Source organism: Cinclus cinclus, chromosome 6 (assembly GCF_963662255.1).
Source record: "Cinclus cinclus chromosome 6, bCinCin1.1, whole genome shotgun sequence".
Classification (NCBI taxonomy): Eukaryota; Metazoa; Chordata; class Aves; order Passeriformes; family Cinclidae; genus Cinclus; species Cinclus cinclus.
The window spans coordinates 40,400,587-40,423,010 of NC_085051.1; the positions used below are offsets into that span (position 1 = coordinate 40,400,587).

General features: G+C 43.2%; 1 protein-coding gene across 1 annotated transcript in view; it reads left to right on the plus strand.

Moving 5' to 3' along the window:
- The first annotated feature begins 2,099 nt into the window (after window positions 1-2,099).
- The window catches only part of ESRRB (estrogen related receptor beta), a 106,420-nt gene continuing 86,095 nt past the window's right edge, over window positions 2,100-22,424 (plus strand). Inside the window, exons 1-2 of the mRNA XM_062495201.1 lie at window positions 2,100-2,171; window positions 13,122-13,222. The gene's annotated coding sequence lies outside the window, so the exon portion shown is untranslated. The remainder of the gene's footprint in view (window positions 2,172-13,121; window positions 13,223-22,424) is intronic.

Genomic DNA, 22,424 nt, shown 5'->3' on the forward strand with positions numbered 1-22,424 from the left:
GCTTTCTTTCAGAGTCCAACTTCCTTGAAGTAACTGTGTTCTTAATATTTATTCCTGTGTAAAGCTGGGAAAGTATGAACATAAAAGCACCCAAAGCAGGATTTCTTCCCCAAATCCTTCCTGAAGAAACACAACCACATTCTGCCACATAGAGTATGAGCAAACCCCAAAGGCTTTTGAGTGCATTGAATTTCTTTCTCTAGTGGATTTAAGTATTAGATTTTGTATTTTAAATTACCAATGAATCACATCTCTTCCTGCCTGCTCTAATGCCATGAGAAGGCCACTTTCTTTCATCCCTCTTGCTTAGGCTAGTCAAAATCAGACCCTGTGAATGGATGTTGTAATGAGGCCCATTCATCAGTCTCAAATACAGGTGGCCTGTCCATCCATAATTTTACCATGAGTTTTATTCATTTTCTGTTAAATAAGAATTTGATTATCAAGAATGTGATGGTAAGTGCTTTACCAAAGAATTCCTGAACCACTTGGTAGGTATATTGAATTGCTTGTACATTCAGTATAGCTGTATCTCTACAATGTCAATGCTTGGATTGTGAAATCAAGGTAAAGAGGCTTCATACATCAGAGCAACAGCTGCTGCAGTGAAATATACCCTTCTTTCTACTTTCTCTGGCAGTGATTGTGATATGGACAATCCAAAAGTTATGGAAATAGTTTCTTATCTGGTGTGAAATGGTACAGCTGCAATGAAAGTAAAATAGCTATGCCACTGTACACCACATTACAGTTTGGCTTCTGGTGTCACTAGGTAGATATTTCCTTGCTTTTAAATGGTCAGGTTTTATGCATGTGCTAGGTAACTACAGGGTTGTCAGCAACCTAAAACAACCTTAAGCTTGGTTCCAGCACGGGGTTTTACTTTCTGACTGTATACTTACACGAGGGAAAATACTCCCATCGGCTAAGTGGAACACAGGTGAAAATTGCCATGAGAGAGTCTGGGGGAATGGTAGTGACAGACAAGTCTCGTCTGTGTTGGCCATGTAGCAGGACAGGCCAAGGGAGCAGCATGGGCAGGCTGCAAACACTGGCCTTTGTATAAGACTGCATTGTGCTGTGTGCAGGCAGGACACCAAGAAGCAGTGAGGGCGTGTTCTGCTGAGATGTTCAGCTCTGGGCACTAGCAGCAAAAAATGCAGAGGAAACTTGGAAGGTAGTAAGAGAAGAACAACAAAAATGATAACAGAGCTGGAGGGATTGTTTTTATGAGGGAAGATCAAAAGAACTAAATATGTGAAGCTTGGCTAAGTGATGACTAAGAAGGGAATGTGAAAACTACCTACAACTGTTTGAAGGATATAAACACTAGAGGTGAGCAAACAGCAGGGACAAATAGTCTGTGAATTTGAAAGTCATTTTCAGTTCAGCTGTGTTCCTGCCTTTAGTGATCACTTTCTGTTAAGACTTCTGCTTTGCTGAAAATGTTTTCAGGGAGTATTATGCTTGTAGATTCAAATGCTGCAGTATCTGCAAGGGAATTCTGAAATGTAAATTCAGTCTTAAAATTTGAAATTTGCTTTAGCTTACATAAGTCAGTGTCTAGTGTATACATTGCACTAATCAACAGTAGGCAATTTTTTGCATGGTGAGTCAAATACTTGGCCAAAAACTGTATTTTCAGTTTTAACAGGGTATTTGTATGCTCCCCTGGTGCAATTACTTAGTAATTGCAGGATAGGTTCCAACTGCTTTCTATCAGTTTTGTACAAAAAGGTGAGACATTTGCTTTTGTTGTCAGACTGTATTTTATAAATGGTGATATTTTCATGCTGACATGTTGGGGGAGGTATTTTTTTCTTTGACAAGAGTTAAAAGTCAGTAGAACCCAGCACCACACCATGCTATGTGTATAAGGGCTGTTGGTGCAGTTTTGTGAAGTCATCGAGGTGTGCTTGTGCACTGTGAGGGAGGTATTTTCTAATTTTTTAGTGCACAGTTTGTCAGATGAGAAAGGTGAATTTAGTTCCTGTGACCCTCCATGGACATTTAGAGCAATCAAATTAAGAAGAAATTTCAGGATGAGTATAAAAAACCATCATGTTAAAGGTGAAATTTTCTCCTCCTGGAGGTCCACTTGTCATTTAAAGCTCTTGGGCAAAGCAGTGGAAGTGGTTTCTGGGCAAGCCCCAGGTGAACTGACTAATTTGGTAGGTTATTTTCAACTTTGGTGATTTGTGGATTCAGACATTAAAATTCTATGTTAATACTCATCAACAGGCTTTTCCAAGCATCTTTCCCTGTTAATGCAGGATTGATGCCTACTTCCCAGTGAATAGCAAGAAAGATATGGTCAGCTGTGAAGATACCCACAGTGGTTTCCAGAGGCGTTTTCTTCAAGAGTGAATGTATGCACGCATGCGTCAATACATACCGTACACAAAAACTATCGGCTTTGACCTATGCAAACACTCAGCAAATTATTGCTTTTCTATAAACAAATTAGCATACTTTAAAAGGTGAAAATCTCTATAAAATTGTCTGCCCTGTTGTTTATGGTGTGAGTAGAGGATGCACTACATTACGGAGGGACTCACATTTCTCTCTTCTCCCCCCTGTCTCTAAATGGACGTGTGCTCTGTCCGTTTCACCATTGTTCCTGCCAGCCCGATCCCAGCAGGGGTTCCCTAATTAGCAATCTCTTCATTTCCAATCAAAGCACAAAGCGGCCCCAAAAGCCTCTCTTTATGAGGGAGCTGAGCGGTGGCTGGGGACATGGAGTGGGATAATTGCCTTCGCCACTGGCAGCAGTAAGCAGCCTGGCTAATTCATTATTGTAATAACTTTGCTTGTCCTTGGGGAGGGGGGGCTAGGGTGAGGAGGACTGAGCCTGGCAGTGCTAGCTGAGGACAGGGGGAAGGGGGAATCCAGCCAGAGCTGAGGTAGAAGATGGGAAAAATTGGCAGGAAAGAAGAAACCTTTCAAGATTTTTCTGCCTGTCCCCCCCCCCCCCCTTAAATAAATTGGGGGTTAAGTTAATTTGTGGCATGGTATCCAGTGCTCCCTGAACAAGACTGCCACGAGCACCCTCTGCTCTGTCCTTGCCATGCTCACAGAGAGGGATGTCTAGAAAGGCGTGTAAGTTGGCCCCAGGAATGCTGGGGAGGCTGAGGCTTGGGGGATTTGGAAAATTCAGGGGTTGCCCTTCAGTTAAGGTAGGAAAAGCTGACACTCAAGTGTTGATAGAAACCTGGATAACTGAGGTACCCACAGTTTGTGGCTTTTAGTGATACACAAGAAGTCACTGGTCCTTGTGTGGAGATTGCACGTTGTATAGCTTCAAAAGAGTTCAGAGGTGACAAATCCTATAGCAGAGCTTTGTTCTTATCTATTGTCTCTTTAAAACGTATGAAATGCGTGTCTTTCTGTGGGCTGCACATTTGTGTTCGCTGGAGCTCTGTTGGCTTTCAGGAGCTGTCAAGGCTCTTCCCTTGTGAGCAGAGCACTAAGCTGAGGTGCCAGTGACTGAATGAGCTGCCAAAGGGAACAGGCAGTGGAGGTGGCTACTTCCTCTTCCTTGAAAGGAAATGTCTGTGATGTGGCACAGTAAGTTTATTAAGTTTTTGGCTTTCAGAAGTATACATATTTTAAGTAGGTAAGACCAGTCATACAATTTCAGACCCTCTGGTTCTTCTTGTATTTCTTTGTGCTTATCTCAGATTGGTGTGGCAGGGTTTTGTTTATTCCATCTGACTGATGGGAAAGTTCCTTTTCTGAATTCCTTTGAGATGGTCACCATTCATGTTTCTGCACTGAAGTGGCTGGTAATGAAGCTATGTATTTTACTGTCAGAGGTTTTTCATTGAAATTTATTACTTCTGACATAAAATAAAGCTAAAGAAATAGTGACATCCAAATGCAAGTACCAAACATGCAAATTTGTGTGTGGCAGGAGCAGTTTAAAATTAAATCATGCCTTTGTGATATTTAGCGAACACTTTATTCTGGACATATTTGTATTGTATTTGTGTTATGGAGAGGGACATGAAGCAAGTCCTCAGCCTGAGGGGCATTTCAGTGATATGTAACAAATTCTTTAAGTCCCAAACAGTTTATCCACCCAAGACACAAAATGTTTGCTGGGAGATGTTTTGAAGGTAATTGAGTAAGATGGTGGACAATTAATAGATATTTGGAGCAGAATTTATAGTTGTCATCCAGATTCTTGTGAGCAGTGATGTTTTCCCAGCTGCCTTATGCTAGTTGCTGGCTAGCAGGTTTCTCCATTTCTCAAGTAGATATTCAACCTCTTGGACACTGTGCTGCACACAGACAAAGGAATTTCAGCTCAGTAAATTGACAAGCAAGAACAAACTTCCTCCGCCTGGTACCAATGTCCACAGAGATGATGATAAAGTCTCGAGAGAAAATATGCCTATTCATTTTTATTTTTCCATTATCAGTGCTGTAGTCCTGCTTGCGTTCTGCTTTTTGCTGTCTGATGTAAAGACCATACAGGAAGATACATTCAAATAGGCCAACATGTGCATACAGCGAGAGTTATGGAGAATTTCAATCACTTGCTCTGTGTCCTGTGCCATTTCTATGTTCCTGGATCGTTTTTGTCAAAGGATCATTTTAGCAGTGGTGGGGGATTTGCATGTCTCCTAGTTTGCCCAGTTAGTAAGTTGCAGCAGTAACAGCGTGTAGGATTGATGTGAGCTCATGTAGATGAATCTGCTAGATAAGAAAGTATTCCCCTTTGTACGTTTGTGGGATTCTCCATCACGTGGTATGTCCTACCCTTGCTTTGCATTTATCTCTCCAACCTATTTAGAGTACTTGAACTGTGTGGAAAATGTGGTGACCAAGAGTTAAAACCATGAGTGTATAGATTCTTTGAATTAATTGTTTCCTTTCCTCGTGTTTCCATCTGCTTGGGAATGAGGATAATCTTGAATCCTGTTTCTGATGGTTCAAGATGATATGGATCTTAAAAACTTTTGGTAGATAAACTGGGGAAAGCCAGTTCAAAGGGTTGAAAGACTGCTGACATGCAGCCCACTGGCCTAAGTTTGATGGGATGACAGGGTATGGACAAAGGTTGATGAATTGAAGTATCAATGGGCATTTTAGCCTTGACTTCACTTTTAGTCTGAGGTCCTCAATTGTTACATTGTTAGCAATTGCTTGTGGAGAGGTAAGAAATTGTGGCAATGGGCATGAGAAGGAATATTAATGATCCAATTTCCAGCTGAGTTCCACTCCAAGGCCTCGCTGGGTGTTGTGCATTTTTAATCATAACCAACCAGAATGAGAAGGAGCTGCTTGCAGCAAGGCAGGCCTGTGTGTGGAGCCACAGTGTGTGACACCATCTCAGACCTCTGCCTGTTGCTCAGGAGAGACACAAGGCTGCTCTGCTGAGCTCTGCAGAGCTTCTGCTGTGCCTGAGGGCCACCACAAACTAGGTCGGACTGTGAAGGTAAAACCTAGATCACCATTGGAAGTGGAACCAGGGAAGAGGTATAGTAACTGTCTTGAACAGCCTAAAGCTCCTGAATGGAAGCAATTACTGAATTCAACTGAAATTTTGGGCCAAAATTGGCCATGACTCAAAAGGGGCAGAAATATAATTTCTAGATGCTAGACAGCATTGTGCTATAGCCATGCTGAATTTCCTGCTAGCTATTTTTTTGCAATCTTGATGATTTCTCTGATAGGGTCTTCTCACTTGTTTGTGTTTCTAGAAAGTGATTTCTCTGACTTTTGAGGTCATGCAGTCTGGCTGAGTGATACACCCACCAGTTGCTTTGCTCTCTCTGTCTTAGATACACAGAATTTGGGAGAACCCTGGAGGTTTTCTTTTCTTCTGAGGTGCTTTTCATTCTGAACTTTCAGCTACAGAGAGCTTTGCAATACTACTTTGGGAGCCCGTCATCGCAGGGTTCAAGTAGCCAGGAGGAGTTGCTTCTGGGGGGTATGCAGGTCTCCTTACCTGGGGATAAGTATTCTATGATCATTTAACAGTGGGACATGCAGCTCTGTGCTTGACACATGTATGGGAATGAGCCAGCTGTGTACCTTAACTTACCTGCTAAGCTTCAAGCTCTATGTCTCAGGACAGCTCCCTCCTTACTTGTTCTTAGTATTTTACTCTGCCTTGGTGACTTTGTAACTGCTTTGTTTTTAGGGGCTGGTAGTTACTTGCCCTGGTGTTTTAGTTTCACACTTGTCTACTGTATGTGAGAATATGTGCAGAAGCACAGCCTTTTTGTGGCAGAGCTGTCTGATACATCTCAGTGGCAGAAGAGGCAGCAGCCTAGCTTGCTTAATACAGGAGTGCATTGTTTCAATGCACGCTAAGCAGGACAATCATTCCACCTAGCAGAAGGCAGGGGTGCCACACTCTCGCTACAGTGAAGGAGTTATGGGAGGAAGAAACAGTTGTCTCACATCCCCTCAAGTGTATATTAAAGCCAGAAATTAGAACTGATTTTCCTTTTAGAGTTTTCAGCAACTGTTCAGTTGCTTCTCTGTATGTTAGTGCTAATCTGAACTAGGGAAAAGGGCTGAAGTACTGCATGCCCAGCCTTTGTAGCATCATGTTTTGTGTATCTGGCAGAGAAGAGGTGTCTGGTGTTTGATATCCTAGTACTCTTGCTCATTATTTTCAAGTAAACAAGATGAATCTGAAAGATATGGGAAAACTCCTCTCCTGCATTTTATACCATTAAACTGGGAGCTAGCATTCTCTGGGATGGTCTGTGCTGATGCAGCCATCTCCATTATGCAAGCAAGGGTTAGAGAATTGCTGCAGAAAGATGGAATACTTCCTTTCATAGGAGGAGTTTCTGAAAGAACACGCACACCCCTGAAAAACACAAAGCAGCCAGGCCACTAGGGCATGCCACATGCCACAGAGAAAATGCCAGAAGCTTTAAGACTTCTGTTTTGTTAAGGAATAAATGTTAGATGATTTGTGCGTGAGGGAGAGAATTCACTGAAGTGGTTGAGGAGGGAGTGGAGAGGGGATGGGAGGAGGTGCTTTTCTCCATATAGTAGATGTTGCCTCTGGCATGAGTGCAGGACAGTGAGCAGTTTATACATGTTGTGTTCATGCAGCAAGTCTGGCCCTGAGGCAGGCACCTTTCCACCTGGCAAAGATGCTTCACTGCTGCTGCTTGACACCCAAGCAGCCAACATGTCTCCTTCACAAAAGGCTCTGGCTTTATAAACATTTGATACTGCAATTCTGTTGGGCACTGGTTCCCTCTTGGCAGAGGGAGGCGGCTACCAAATAGATGTAGTTTACTGAGATTTTTAAAATCTTTTGGAGGGAAGATGGATACCATTTGCTGAGATAGGTATTTGTTGCCCAGGCAAAACTCCCAGTGTATTTACAGAAGCTCTGCAAGGTCTGTGTGTGTGGTAGGTGTGTGTGCATGTACATGCTTGTGTATGCCTTTATTTCCATGCTCCGGCTGCCTGCCTCTGATTTAAGGGCAGGTTTTATTCCCCAGCTGCCTCAGGGCTCCTCTTTTCTGATTGCATTAAAGTCTCCGTAATTCTCCCCTCATTAATGATTGGCATATTTTTACCTCTCACTAAAGGAGCTTGGAGGCAACTCCCGCGGGGCCCTGCTCGCCAAATGAAACAATTTCATCCTGCTCCAGAAACGCATTAAAAAGGGTTTGTCAGGATCTTATCGCTAGTTAGGGAAAGCTAATCAAATTACTTCTATTTATTAGCTGCTGCAGCAATGTGTCATTCCATCAAGTACAGGTAGTGGGACAGGCAGGGATTGCGTGGCGAGCTCTGTGCATCCAGTGCTGCTGCCTTGATCTGCACAACAGCATCTCTTGCCAAGGGAGGCTGAGGGCCAAGAGAAGCTGTGAACTTCCCAGTGACAGTGCTTCTGTCCCCATTGCCATGGGACCTCTCCTCCACTGCCCCTCTTCGTTTATCTTTTCCAGTAGACTCCCCAAAACCCCTTTGTAGTAGCATTCCTGAGCTTTTAACATCGAGTCCACAGCTTCTGTATTTTCCTGATCACTTCTTGTAATTGCTGATTGTATTTTGCCACTGACTATTTGTTTTGTAATGGTTTGGGGTTTTTGGCAAGTTTAACTCAGTGTTAAACCAGTCCAGGAATGATTTGTTCCTTTTCCTTGAACCTGGCATGACAAGGAACAAAGTGGGGAGAGATTATGGCAATTGTAACAGAAACAAATGTTTTTACCTCATGAGACTTCTAAGAAATATAATTTTCTCAAGCTTTTTTTTTTTTTCTCCAGTACATGTGATCTGTAAAAGTAATTGCAATTGAGGGAGAGGGAAAGAAAGCAACAGAATCTGTTGAATAAACAGCATAAAAGGATTTAGATAGGACTCTGAAAAGAATCAACTGTTGCTGGACTTGATTGCATGAACAGTAGTGGTTTGTGAAGCAAGAGGTGTGAACAGAATAAAGCTCATTTTTTTATCTATTTCACATGTAGAATGTGCATGTCCCTCATGCACATACACTGCACTTGTATTTGCAACCATGTACGCACTCCCATGCTTGCACATGATCTTAATTCCCATGGTGCCCACCTCCTGTGGGCTTGCTGCTGTCTCAGAAGGGACATGGAGGCAGGTGCCTGACATGTGCTTTCAAACTTCAGAAAGTATGGATCTGCTTCCATTTTTTACTATTCCTTTCATCTTGAAACTAAGAGCAAGGAAATCTCTGCTGTTTGAGATAAACATGAATAAAAGTGAAAATGAGCTTGTTTCCCAGTAAAGTTCATGTCACATTAAAAAACTCCCACAGCAATAAAACCATGCAGTGGATATATTTGCATGAAGTGAAGTGTGTCTAAATATAGCTATAGTGATTCACAATGACGATATTGCTGTGCACATCGTGTAAACCTTTGCTGTTTCATTTTGTGCATACCAACATTTCCACTCTAGCACAAAACCCTGGGACAGCAGTGATAACACAGCATTCTCATGTATAAGCACACATTTAAACACATTGTGTGGTGCTGGTTTTGCTTAGGGAAGGTTTGTGCTGGCCCTCAGGATTTTGCAGTTGTGTGTACGCAGATGCGCACTCTGTGTTCGCACTGAACTGACGGGACGCTTAAAGGTTTGACAGGGTTCTGGCACTACAAGCAATGATTCCTGGATTGGTGGGGGACAGGCAAGTGCCCAGCTATAGCGGCTGTGTGAATTCACTGTAGGGTGGGAGTGGCTGCCAAGCTGTGGGAGCCCAGAGCGTGTTCCTGGGAGCGGCAGTGTAGCAGGATAGCACGGCAGTCCAGCCCCATCAGCTCCATGCAGAGAGCCACGCTCCAGCATCCTCATTATCCACACAGTTCAAAAAGCAGTCCTGAGCGGAGCATCACGAACCACCAAAGGCTCTATCGATTGGCCTGTCGGAGCATTTCCTGGGGTCCTTTATATCTCTCTGCCTCCTCGTCAGTAATGAAGAGGCTGAGTGCAGAGAGTCGGCAGACTCCCAGCTGCTGGGATTTCTTCATCTTCTCATCAGGATTTTAATTAGACACGTCCGAGAGGGCAGCACCGTGTGAGGGCAGGCGGGAGCTTTATCAAGCAGGCCACTTCTTTAATTACTGTTTACTGACAGATAACAAGGGAGGGGAGGTGGCAGCAGAGATTGTTATAGGGGGAAGCGGGGAAAGGATGGCACCCCCAGAGTGTGTACTCAGCAAAGAAGGCCTTTGCTAGGGATCGAGTGGAAATTGTTCTGCTCTCCCCACCCTGACATGTTGTTTACCTGTTGCCGGAGTGGGAAAGTGTCCCCTTGCCCCTTTCCTAGAGGGCAGAAGATAGATCTGAAAGGTGTTAAGGGCCAGAGACCCAGGGAATGAAACATACATTTGGTTAGAGAAAAATGAGAGAACTGGCTCTTCTAAGCTACCAGGGTCCTCACCTGAGTGGTCCTATGCCTTCCCAGCCCTAGGTTTCCCTGTGGATTTTTCTGACACTGCACAATAGGAAACAAAATTATTTTCTTCCCCTTCTGTCAGTCCTCCTCCCTCCCACTGCCACCGTTGCTGTTTTGTCCAAAAGAAACCTTCTTCTATATTTCCACATGTCCTCAGCACTGGTGATATGAGGGCAGTCTGCTCTGTGGCTGCTTCTGTCATGGACTTCATCCCTGCTGCCTTTTGGGCCAATTCTCCACCTGGTATGAATGCTATCTTCAGTCGATCCTCTTCTGTTTGGCCTCAGAATACACATACCTCTCCCATCTTCTGTCTCCTTTGCTTAAGGTGATTTTTGGTCACCATTTCTATCCTGGCTGCTGTGTCCTGCTGAATCATAGCCCTGTTTAGTTTTGTGGAGCTACATTTTGATTGTTTTGTGTTATGATAGGGGAATGGTGTTCACAGTCCCCCACAGAGCAAGAGGCTGGGCAGATCACTGCTCCCTGGCTCAACCAGCCCCTCAGGACAGACAGTGCCTGTAGTGGAGTGCAGCAATCAGTGTCCACAGGAACAGTCCTTTGGTGGACTAAACTCTGCAGCCTGTCACTCTCCAGAAATTTTCTCTGAAGATCATGTCACAATTTTGGCTGCATTTTTATCCGCTGTAAGGCAGTCTGATGCTTCTAAAATATTGTTGCCATCCCAAAATGGAAGATGGTATGTGACTGAGCTTGGCTTCCATTGCTGCCAATAAACTCCTACCGCTCTGAGCAGAACAAGATCTGGAGGATGTGCTTGGGATCAGCAAGGACTTGGTAATTGGACTGTTGTTCTTTCATTTTGCTACGCAGTAGCGAGCAGATTATAGAGCCCACACATTATAGATTTCCTGTCATCCCTCATGAATCAAGCTCCACCGTCTTATTTACTGTCGGCCAAGGCCTGTGAATAACATCACCGAGGGATATGCTCCCGAGCAGTTGTGCAAACACAAAGTACAGAGCCTTTGCTCGCACCTTTGAGCTGTCAGCTCACCTTCCCCCATAACAACACCTATGGCAGAGAAGGGTCCTCTGTTTCCTATCTTCATGGAATGGCTCCTGGCTTCCCTGGGAGCTCACAGTTTATAACATTGGAGGTAAATCTGTGTTATCTAATTTATGTTAAATCCCACATTTTTAAGTTTATGACATTTCTGGTCACAGTTCTGGCCATTGTGTATACTCATACCTGCATACACCAAGGATGTGAACTTCCAGTTGGCAGGGAACCATTTTATATTAAATCTGTCTGGTCTGTAGTCAAGGCATAGCACTGGACATAAGGACCACAGGAACAGCTCTCAGCCTCATCAAAGACTGCTAAGAAATTCCGCTGTTCTGCATAGAGAATGTAACACACTATAGATTTGATTTATCAGAATGTATCTTCTCAAGTTTCCCAAAATTCCAGATCGATTTTGAAAGTGTGTGAGAAATTGAATCCAGGTGTGAGATTTACCTCACTCCCCCTTTCCCCTCCCCATCCCCCCTCCTTTTTTTTTTTTTTTTTAACTACAGTGAGTTTCCCTGGAAGTGAGGGGAAATTTGGTTTGTCTACTGCAAGCCAGAAGGCTATTTGCAACCTTGTGCCTTGTTCTGGAAGTTTGTATAAACTTTCTGGTTTTCCAGGTGATCAGCTTGGATGCACAGGAATTAAGTTAAAGGGACTGAAGTGCTAATTTGTTTCTTTTAGACAGGTTAATATTTCTGTCTTGGAAATCTAGGTATTAGGCAAGATCTGGGGAAATGCATTTTTAAAAAGTAAGAGGCTTTGTCCAAGAGGAAGTGATTAAAGCCATTTGCTTTGTCTGATGTTGACAGAGCTGGAAGTAAATGGGCTTTGATTGCAATGTGGGAGATTTCAGTTTGATGTTACAGACTGGTACTGATACAGAAGCATTAGAACAGACTGTCTCAGAGGGGCTAAAATTTTTGACAGATATTTTTCCAGCCTGTTTTGAAAAAAACTAATGCTGCTACAGCATTATCCATTGGGATGGAAGGATGCACCTCACACCTGACTTGGTCCTAGCCCTCTCTTTGTGGCTGTGAGATGTTAAGACATGTATGTCCAGCTGATGCAAGCTTGACATGTGTGCAGGTGTCTATATCAAATGAGCACTAGCATCTACAAGGTACCAGGATAGTTGACAAAGGAGTACAAGTGCTCCACGTTCCTTTGAAGGTCTGCCTTCCAAATGCTAATATACCCAACCACTGTAAGTCTTCAAAAGAGATGGCAGCAGCACGTTTTCTTGCTTAACCATCTTCCTTAATTTTTATCTTTGTTTCCACTGTCACATGCAATAGACAGACTAGTAGCACCATCTTTTTTTTTTTTTTTTTTTTTTAACTGGTGCATCCAGTGGGGTTTCAATTCAGTTGTCCAAACCACTGCCACTTTCTACTGTTTGTGGAAAATTTTATCCAAACCAGCAATTTTTATATTTTAAACAAAGAGTCCTGAATTATGCCTTGAATTCCTTTTCAAAACAAATCAAGAAGCTTCCTCTTTGCTAAGCTTTAAATCAGCTAGTGTCAGCAAGTGGGGCCACCAAACAGCAATGGAAAGACAGGGCAAGGGGGGCTGGGCAAAAAAGGAGAAGAGGGGAAACAAATAGTCATAAGCAGTTGATGAACAACTGAGAGGCTAAGGCTGTGGAGAGTGGAGGAAAAGTGTTTGGGGGGTGAGATGAGGGCAAAGGAAAGGGTTAGTGTGGGAAGGCAGAGACAGTGAAGAGAAGAAAGTGGGCTGAGGTGGGCTAGAGAGGAGAGAGGCATGACTTGGATTGAATGGCTGGAAGAGCCTCTGCATCATTATTTCTCAGCTGTCACTAGGGGCTGAATTTCACCCAGTGTTTCATGCTCCTCATGACAGTTTTCACTAAGGAGGATGAGCTACCTTTGCAGCCCATTTACTCTCTTACCTTGGTTGTAGTGGCCCACGTGATGGATTAATCCCTTCTGATAATCCACAAAAGTGTCATTGTGATGCTTCCTGACAGAATTTCTTTGCTGTGAAAATAACAACCAACTCTAAAAATGGCATTTCAAATGGTACTAATGCAAAATCTGAATGATGGAGAAAGACCAGTTATCCTCTTCAAGCACTTGTCCGCCTGTGTGCCTTATACATCTTGTGTTTTAGCTACATCACTGTGTGCTGTTTCCTTCGCAGGACCCCTGCCTCATTCACTGCATGTGATGGACCTGCTCTGAGGTAAATCAGAGTTGCACAGTGAAAGAGACCATCTGTAGGACCCCTGCCTCATTTGTCAGGTGTGTACTGCGTGAGACAAGGGGCTGCAGGAGAGAAAGGGAAGCTTTTACAGCTGAGGCAGTGAAATTGTGACCTGACAGTTGACTTCTTTTATGTACATGACCATTTCTATGTGATAGTTTTCAGGGTTTTTTTGAAGCAGCTGCTATGCCAGTGGTTGTTTAATTGTGTGTTCTTTATTTTATAGGGGACCTTTTGGTCCCAAAGGGCCTACTTTACAGAAATGCTGAGTGCTTAAAGCTGCAAATTAAATGAATGGGAGTCCACAAAACCTTAGGTGCTGCACAAGCTCAGATCAGTCAAGGCTGTTGCTGTCTTGGAGTAGGCACCCAAAATTAGCAAATATGTTTTAACACTATCTTTGGTCATTCATCCATACAATGGGAATAAAAATACCCTCTCCTCTCACAGAAATATGTGGAAACAAATGATCTTGGGGTAGTGAAGCTGTTGGACAGTGTAATGACAAGTCTATAGAAAAACACATAAGGAAATTAATAAATCTCTAGAGCCAGGTTTGAATAATGTGCAATAAATAAGGCCTGGGGCCACACCCTGAACAATGAGCAAAAACCAGCATCTAAAGCAGCTGCTCCTTACATAGGAAAAATCCCTTCCCAGTGCAGTCTGAGATGGGGTACTGTGAAAAAATATTCTGTAATTATGGACTCTAAAATAATACATGTGTACATGAGGGTTAAGAGTATTTTTCACAAGTAAACAAAATTGTGATTTTTTTCTAACTCTTTACTTCACTTGCAGTCTGCTCTATTTAACAGTTTTTCTTTGTTTAATGAGTCCTGTCAAGTTTAGCAGATCTATGAGCTTAAGATCATTTTGTCCCAGCCTCTCAATTTGGATTAAGTGCTACCATTTCATGCAGTTGCAGATCAACTAAATGCAAGCAGTCAAAACCTGCTCATTTCTATGTTATGTATTCCACATATTTTAATCTCCACTGAGGTGCTGATTTGTGTGAGTGAGAAAGGAAGATCTGGCCCTGTAATTTGCCATAATAAGCAGAACTCACAACCAGATGCTCTTGTTCTTAACAGTGAAGGAATTTGGGATATTTGAGAACTTACAGGCTACTAACAGTAATTAAAACAATAAACCCCCTCAGCAGCAATATGCAAGAGGACAATGTCACTAGGGCTGGGAAATTTCCTTAGAAGTCTTTGTTGTAATGTGTGCAGGAAGAATGGCAAAGTTTAAGGTCTTACTGAAAATATGGAGAAATATAACATTCAAAGTACATAATTTCAAATAACCACACTTTTCAGGACCAGTTATGTGCTTGTTTAAGAACAAATCTAAAAGGGACATTTTACAAAGGCATGTAGCAATAGGACAAGGGGGAGTGGCTTCAAACTGAAAGAGGGTAGATTTACATTCGATTTTACAAGGAAATTCTTTACTGTGAGGGTGGTGAGGCATTGGAGCAGGTTGCCCAGAGAAGTTGTGGCTGCGTCATCTTTGGAAGTGTTTGTGGCCAGATTGGATGGGGCTTGAAGCAACCTGATCTAATGGAAAGTGTCCCTGCCCATGGCAGGGGGTTGGAATTAGGTGATTTTTAGGTGATCCTCAAGGTCCTTTCCAACTCAAACCATTCTTTGATTCTATGAAGTATGTAATGACTGTAATAGGAATGCAGAAGTGTTAAATTCTATCAAGTTGAAAAGTAAAAGGTTAATGGTGTTGGGATGATCAGTGTACAAACCTAATTCTGGTTAACCTTTCCATGCCATGTCTGATATTTGCTATAATTTGAAGAGAGAATGTTATGAATAGTAGAGGAAGTAGACCTTTGTCATGTATCCCATTACTTTTTTTTTAAGAATTAGAGTTGTCTATTGCAGATGTCTAAGAAATGTACCATAAAATCTTTTATATTTTCCCCTTCTCCTCTCTTATTAACTATCTCAAATACTCAAAGAAGAATTTGTTGGCCTATTTAGGCTGTAGAATGTGATGCTTCTCTCAAGGATGGCTAGTATTAGTGTTGGTTGGTTGATGACTTGGAAAGCACTGGTTCCCACATGTGCTGCAGGTAATGGTTCATTCAGGAAATAAAGTAAGCCAAACCTATCAAACATATTTTAAGCTGTGTAAGAGATGGAATGAGTGTTGTTTGCAGTGGTTTAACTGCTGAGTTTTAACAGTTTCATCAGATGAATGTACTGTGTGGTTTAAAGACAACACAGAAAAAAGTGATGCCAGGATATCCAAGAGCAGGAACTCTCACAAAAATCCCCTTAGGCAGGGCCTGGCATTAGTGGCAAAAGGAGAGGAAAGAACAATTTGAAAATTATAACAATCTGTTCTTCTAGGGGTCAGACAGCAAGAGGCAGCACATGTGCTGGGTGGGAGCCATCAATGAGAGCTGATTTCCCCATGGGATATACAGACCTGGACAATCAAAGTAAGCTGGGGCTAGGACAAACAGATGTTATGCCAGACACGTCAGCAGAGTTAGTCTGTTTTGCATAGGTGTCTGATCTTACTTGGCATGCTTTAAGCTCTCTTCTGAATCTCAGGGTGGAATATAACCTTTATGATTTCATCCTAACTGCTCTGTTCTCCATATATGATGCAACTCTTGGGTATTACTTCTAACCTATGCAAGCAGGAAGCTGAGGCACAGGGTGGTGGGTTGCCAGGTGCACAGCTCATGAGTGTACAACCCCAGTCTTACACCTCTGCTTCCCTTCAGTGAGAGCAGGAAGGGAGCCTGTGGGTCACTGCATTACCAAAGTAAACAGTCTTTGCCTACAGGTGTCTTGTTGATAGAGTTAGGCAGTGTTAGTACCCCCAAAAGGATGTTTTAAAACACCATCCTGAAGCACCCCTGCACAACAGGCACCCTGCTCTCTGGAAAACTGGCTTAGGACATAGTGAGGTAAATGAACTTGAACATAAGGGCTAGAGACCCTCACACCATCATGTCAGAGCAGGGGTAAGGTCAGGCCTTCATTTGCAAAAGCTGCATCTGACCAGAGGGTATGATCCTCACCTTGCTCAGTGCCAGGCAAGTTGGAGTCTTGCTCTTACAGACCTGCCAAGCAGAAAGTGTTTATTTCCTGCTCTGAATCCATGATCCAGGAGGAATGAATAAAAGTGATTTAATCTTCAGTGTGAGGAAAATCACCTGACTGAGCAGGATGCAGAGGACAAATGGGACAGGAGGCCTTAGCTTGCCTGACTAGGAGGGATGGGAAAACAGAAGTGAGGCACAGCATCAGAATCGCTAATTGCTATTTATGATCAATTTTCTAATTTTTCCCTTGCTTGGATTCCACGACTGCTGGAAATCAGGGTTCCTCTGGATGGCTGGGTGCATCTGTGACATTGACTCTGTCTTTGAGATGGGGAGCACCCTCTGGTGGTTAAGGATAATCTGACATTTCCTGGGATAGACGCCCATCATCCCTACAAGCTGCCGGTTAAGGTGGACAGGAAGCAATGCTGGCATACTGTCACTGTTGGGAAAGGTATTTGGGGCGAAAATATTCACTCTGACTTGCTAACCCAGGAATCTGATTCTTAGGAACCATTTTTTAGCACAGTGAAAAGCTTGTGAGGTGTGTTTGTTCTCTCTGCCCTACTGTTGTGTAAAAGCCCACTTACATGCCCTTCTTGCTTTCTCCCAATGAGAGGACAAGTAAAGCTCAATTTACTTCATTAATTCCCAGTGGACACAAAATCGTGCCCTGGGTCTCTCCCTAGGGACTGTGCTTCCCTGCCTCAGCTCTTGCTCCTGTCTCCCAAAAGCTCTAGTCTTGCACTCGGAGCTTTCCCTGGCCCGTCTCTGGCTGGATTTGCTCTGCCTAGAGTGCTCAAGCCAGGACAGTACAGTCCCTTGCAGGGAACAGAGGAATTCAGCTCAGGTTTCCCTTCTCCTTCCCTAAGTGGATTAACAGGCTGAAGGGATCGTCTCTGCCTGCCTGCTTCAATCTTCATTAGTGAACATGTTTCGCCAGCCGCAGTCACATCCTGGTCCGGAGAGCTGCTTGACAGGATTCTGGCCCCAGCCTCTCACAAAGGCCGTTGCATCTTCCGAGAGGTTTTTCTTCATAACAGGGCTCTGTGGGCTGCCCTGGATGGCAGGGACATAGGGCAGGATGGCAGGGATGTAGGGCAGGAGTGCTGCAAAATGTACGCTATTGCTCTGTCCACTGCTCACTTCACAAGAACTAGCCTGCATCCTCTGCTGACTGCAACCCTGCACCTCTGTGTAGTGCATGTGCTGCATGAGTGGCAGAAAACATTCCGAAGGAGCACCCACACCTGTTTATTTTTTTATTTTCCTCTTCTGTTCCCCAGGAAAGGGAGGATTCTGAATATACTGGAATGTCTCTGAAACTTTTGTAACCTGACTGTCACTTCTGGATGCACTTCCTTGGATGCTTGTAGGCAGTCAGTTTGAATGCAGTATTTCCTAACAGGAGGTAGTGACCCTACCTCCTCCTCCTCAGCTGCTTCTTCCTGTTGCTTTGTAGTAGTCATTAATGGGTGTTGCACCCTTGCACAGGCAGTCATTTATTCCACCAGTGCTATTGTTCCCTTGGTTCAGAGATCTTTTCTACACAAGTTAGATGTACACTTCAAATTGCATTGATTTTGGAGCAATCCATTTAAACTACTGAAAATCCAAATTGTGTATGCTCTTCTGCCAGTTTGAGAATGCTTTATTTTTGCTCATTGGTTGTCTAAACAGATTAAGTTTCAATAGTAATGAGTGCCCCTTGCAGCAGCTTAAGTTAATCTATTTCAAATTGTACCTTGAATTATACTGTGGTAACATTCTTATGCAAAGAAAGCCTGCAAGGAGAGGTGGTGAACACTGGGCATCACTAATACTATCAGGGGCTGCCCAGGCAGTAGGGAGGCAAATGCTCTTCTTGTGGTTTTGTAATCTGACCATTGCAACAGGGGAAGTTGGTGTGCCATGCTCTGAAAGCAAGATTGAGTGGCCAGGAACAGAATCAAAATGGATTTTTTTTTTTTATTTTAGCAAGTTGGAAGGAAAATAAAAAAGGCATATGAGTATGAAGGGGCAAAGGACACTACAGACTCTGAAGGATTTTGGAACATAAAGCTGTATTTAGGAAACCACGGAATTAATTGAATTTCCCAAACAACGTATGTTAAAGCACACAAATGAATAACCTCAGCACTTTTGAACTAGCAACGTATTTGGTTTGGCCCTGTAAAGCCACAGGTCAATGGTCAAAGCAGAACAGCTCCCCAGAGAGCCCTGGCTTGCTGGTTCTAGCTCCCTGAGGGATGCAACCACCTCTGGAGCACTCCCCTGTCAGGGCTATGTAGCTGTCAGTGCTTAATGATGTGCTTCCCAGAGCAGGAAACAAAGGTTACACAACTCTAAAAACATAACCTGTCTCTGTATGAGCAGCAGAAGAATTTTCCTTTGAGAGGCCAAGACCTGTTTTATTGAAAGGAAAATGGATCCCCTTTTTACTGCCCTTTGGAGGAATATAAGCTGTAAGAATAAAACTGGTTTTATATATTTACAAGTAGCAGAAATCCCTTTATGTGTGGGGAGGAGCAGACTGGGGAGGAGGAAGTTAGGACTTGCTGAAACACCCTTATGGTTAGATGTTGTGCGTTTTGATCTTGAGGTTGCCTTGGATCACTGATCTTGATGAAAATGATACTCTCTTTTTCTTCAGTCCTTTCTTTTTCAAAGGTTTCCCAAAGCACTTTATGCATAATGAGTTATTTTGCTACCAGAACTGCCTTTGCAGTAGATTTGATGGCAAAGTAGATTTGATGGTACTGATTTGAGACCAGAGTTGAAGAAGAACATTACTGATAGGGAGTAATGCAAGATATACTAGCAGAGACTGAGCAGAAATAAACTGGTATAGTTGAATGAGATGTGTCTAAAGCAGTAGTTTGCCACCTGCTCCTGCCCTTTTCATCTCAATCTCTGGCATTTCATCAGTAATGAATTGCAGGCAGGCATGAATTGACACAGCATAGGCTGTACCTCTCTCATAATCTGTTCAGTCCCCATTAGTGACCTCTTGTAACACTAGTTCTGCAATATCTTCTGCTGAAAGATTGTGATAGTGGTTGGTAGTTTCCACACCCTTCTACCCCTCTCTGGCTCTCTGACCAAAGCCAGAACAAGAAGATAATTACCAGATCTGGCTGACTGGGCAGATCTGTCTGTCTCTACAGCTTTTATTTTAGTTCATTTAGGAAGGGTCATCTCTGAATACTCAAGGGTGTTCTTTTACAAACAGCTGATAGAAGAGTGTCAACTGTGATTTTAGGGAATAACTCCTCCTCATCCTCCAGTTTTGGGAAACAGTAAGAAATTGCATTGAGAAAGACAGTATTGTATCTTGAAAAGGCATTATTGATACTATATCAATAATTCTGTATTTCTATGCTGACCTTTTTCAATTCACATATTTTTTCATGCTTACTCTGCTAGTAATTCCCTCCCCTTCAGTTTAAAATGTTTAGGTGCTTTGGATACAGACTAGACTGATGTGCCTTCTGTGCAGTTAGAATCTGGTTGCATGTAACTTCAGGGTTGCTTTCTGAGACATGGATTGAATTGAGGAGGTCTACTGGGAGTTTCAGGTCTTGGTTTTCTCACTGGAGGTCCTTCCATCAGGCAGGTCTGTTAAATGCTTGCTGGGTCCCTAGAGACACTTTATCTGTGTTTAAAGGGAAGAAGCTGAACCACAAGAAGAGAGAAATGGCTGTGTACTCAAGCACTATTGGTCTAAAGGGATCTTGCTGAAAGCTGTGCAAAGCTTGCATAGCAGTCTGGGTGCCCTGGGCTCTCCATGTGCTTCATCCCAGCAGAGATCTGTGTGATGCTCTTGCTTACCTTTCCTGCACTGAGAAAGATAAGTTGATGGCTCCAGGATGCTTTGAGCGTGAACTGTGTTTAACTCTCCTGAGGCCCAGACCAGGAAATCTCTGGAGGATTCCAAGCAGCACCTGCCTTTTGCTCCCCACTCCTCTTAAAGCTTCCCCAGTGGAGAGATCCACACAGGGAGAGCAGGAAGTCCATAAATAAGTAATTCCCTCTGTCTCTCCTGATCAGTCCAAGTAGTTGTGATTGCTCTTGAATGCCTAGGTTGCTTTCCTCTTAATGGCTTTTAAACCAATTTTTCCCTCATCTGATGACCCAGCTTCCCATCCTAGTTTTAGAGGAACAATTTATTCTTTTAGAGAGAGGGGTTTGGGAGATATTTATGTTGTGTCAAGAGTTTTGACTGGGTGAAATAGTATAGCAGTGCCAGCAAAGCCACAGTTCTCTGGTTCTCTCAGGCTGCCCCATACCTTATTTTGACAAATCTCTACAGGACACCTCCCAGGGTATTGCAGATAGCACTAACCCTTGTTTAAGAGCACTGGACACATGATTCTCATGGACATCCCACAGAAATTTAATAACTCTTACATCACTCTTAAGACACTTTATTTTTGGGATATATTTTACTGTTGGGAGAGCTAATCACTGAGACATCTGAGTGCTTATCCTTTGCTCCACAACGTGTAGGTAAAAGTCTGGGAACATAAGTTAGAAGTGTAGGCTCTCACTTTTCAGTTCAGCTGACTTACAGCATCTCATTAATGGGCATTGGACAGCATGACAAATATTTAGACCTTATATTGTTGTTTTTGTACCTTGTGTGTACAAACTGTAATAGATCTTTTAAAGAGTGCTCCTTAAATAGCAAGTGGATAGTCAAATCTAAATGTTCTTGGTTTGTATCCTAGTGGACCCCTTGGAGGTATTTATTGGTCCTCTGATGGGTGTCATCTAAGTTTGTCTATAGAGAAGTATTAGTACTACCTCCAGCAGCAGAACCTATCTGCCTGGCAGTAGGACAGGCAAGGCATGTTCTGAATATCCTTACAGTGCTGGCCAGATATCCTGTGAATTGTGTACTAGCACAGCCTTATGTCCTGCTGCAGGCTGACAACTGTCATCCTCACAGTGCCTTTGGAAGAGGCACTAGTCTGTCTGGCTGGAATGCAGCTGCCAAATGGGCTGATTGAGCCCAAATGGTTGATAGCTAATGACTTATGAAATTAGCTTCTAGTAACAAAGTAACTTCTCAAGGTGGTATTGTTGCCTGGAACCTTGTATCTCATTAGCAAGGCAGGGCCCACTGGGTGCTACATCACTGGTGGTTAATACCTATGAAGCAGTGACAGTCTTTCCCACTGTCTTCCTTCTGTTCTGTTTCTGTCTAACTTCTTGGTACTCTGGAAGAGAAGTGGGTCTAACAAGAAGAGTTGTCCCCAGACTGTATGGTTCCAAGGACAAACCTGGTAGCACCAACTTTTGGAAGTTATGTCACAAAAGCCTACCCTTTTACCATGTTGCTGACTGCAGTAGTTATGAAATACTGCCAAATGTTGAGGGGAAAAGTCTAAAAGATGAGTTGAGTACTACTGAGTTCAGCTGACTGGAAATATTTAATGGAAGATTGCTATGTTCAACAGAGGAACAGAGAGGGGAGGCATTTGTAGTCATTGATCAGCACTAAATTAAAGGTGTTTGAGAGATTAGCAAAAGACCAATACTGGATTTTCTTTTGTAAGTGATGTGGAGACCAAGGGGACCTGTTGCTAGGAGGCTGCAGCACCAAAGTCACCCTCCAACCACACGGGACTGGATTTGAGTTTGCCTTAACAATGATACTGAAAAGTAATCCTTTCTACTGCTGCCATAGGAACAGTGAAGCTGTGTGACTATGAAGGATGAAGGTATTTTTGCTGAAACCCAGTGACATATGTTCTGGTCTGTCAGGAGAAGACTTTACTGCTGACCACAACTGCCTCTGTGCTGAGATCTCTGAGAAATTTTAAGACTTGTAACTCATTCAACAAGAACTTTTCAAAGACATCCAGGGGCTTGTACTTCCACACATGAGAGAGATCGCTGTCTTTGGGAACACATAGAGCAGCACAACAGAATTAGAACTGAGCTGGTGAAACTTCTCCTTTCCTTTGCTTGGAAGAGCTTATTTTTCTGGTAACCAGCATCTGTCTCTCCATGACTGGCTTCTCTCTTGACACTGTATGTTCATATATTGTGTAGCTAAAGCTGGCATGTTAATATGGCCCTGAATTGCCTGCCTCTTCTAAGTGATGCTTTGTGGTATAAGCAAGGATTGTTTTTCTCATTATTTTTTTCTCTTTATT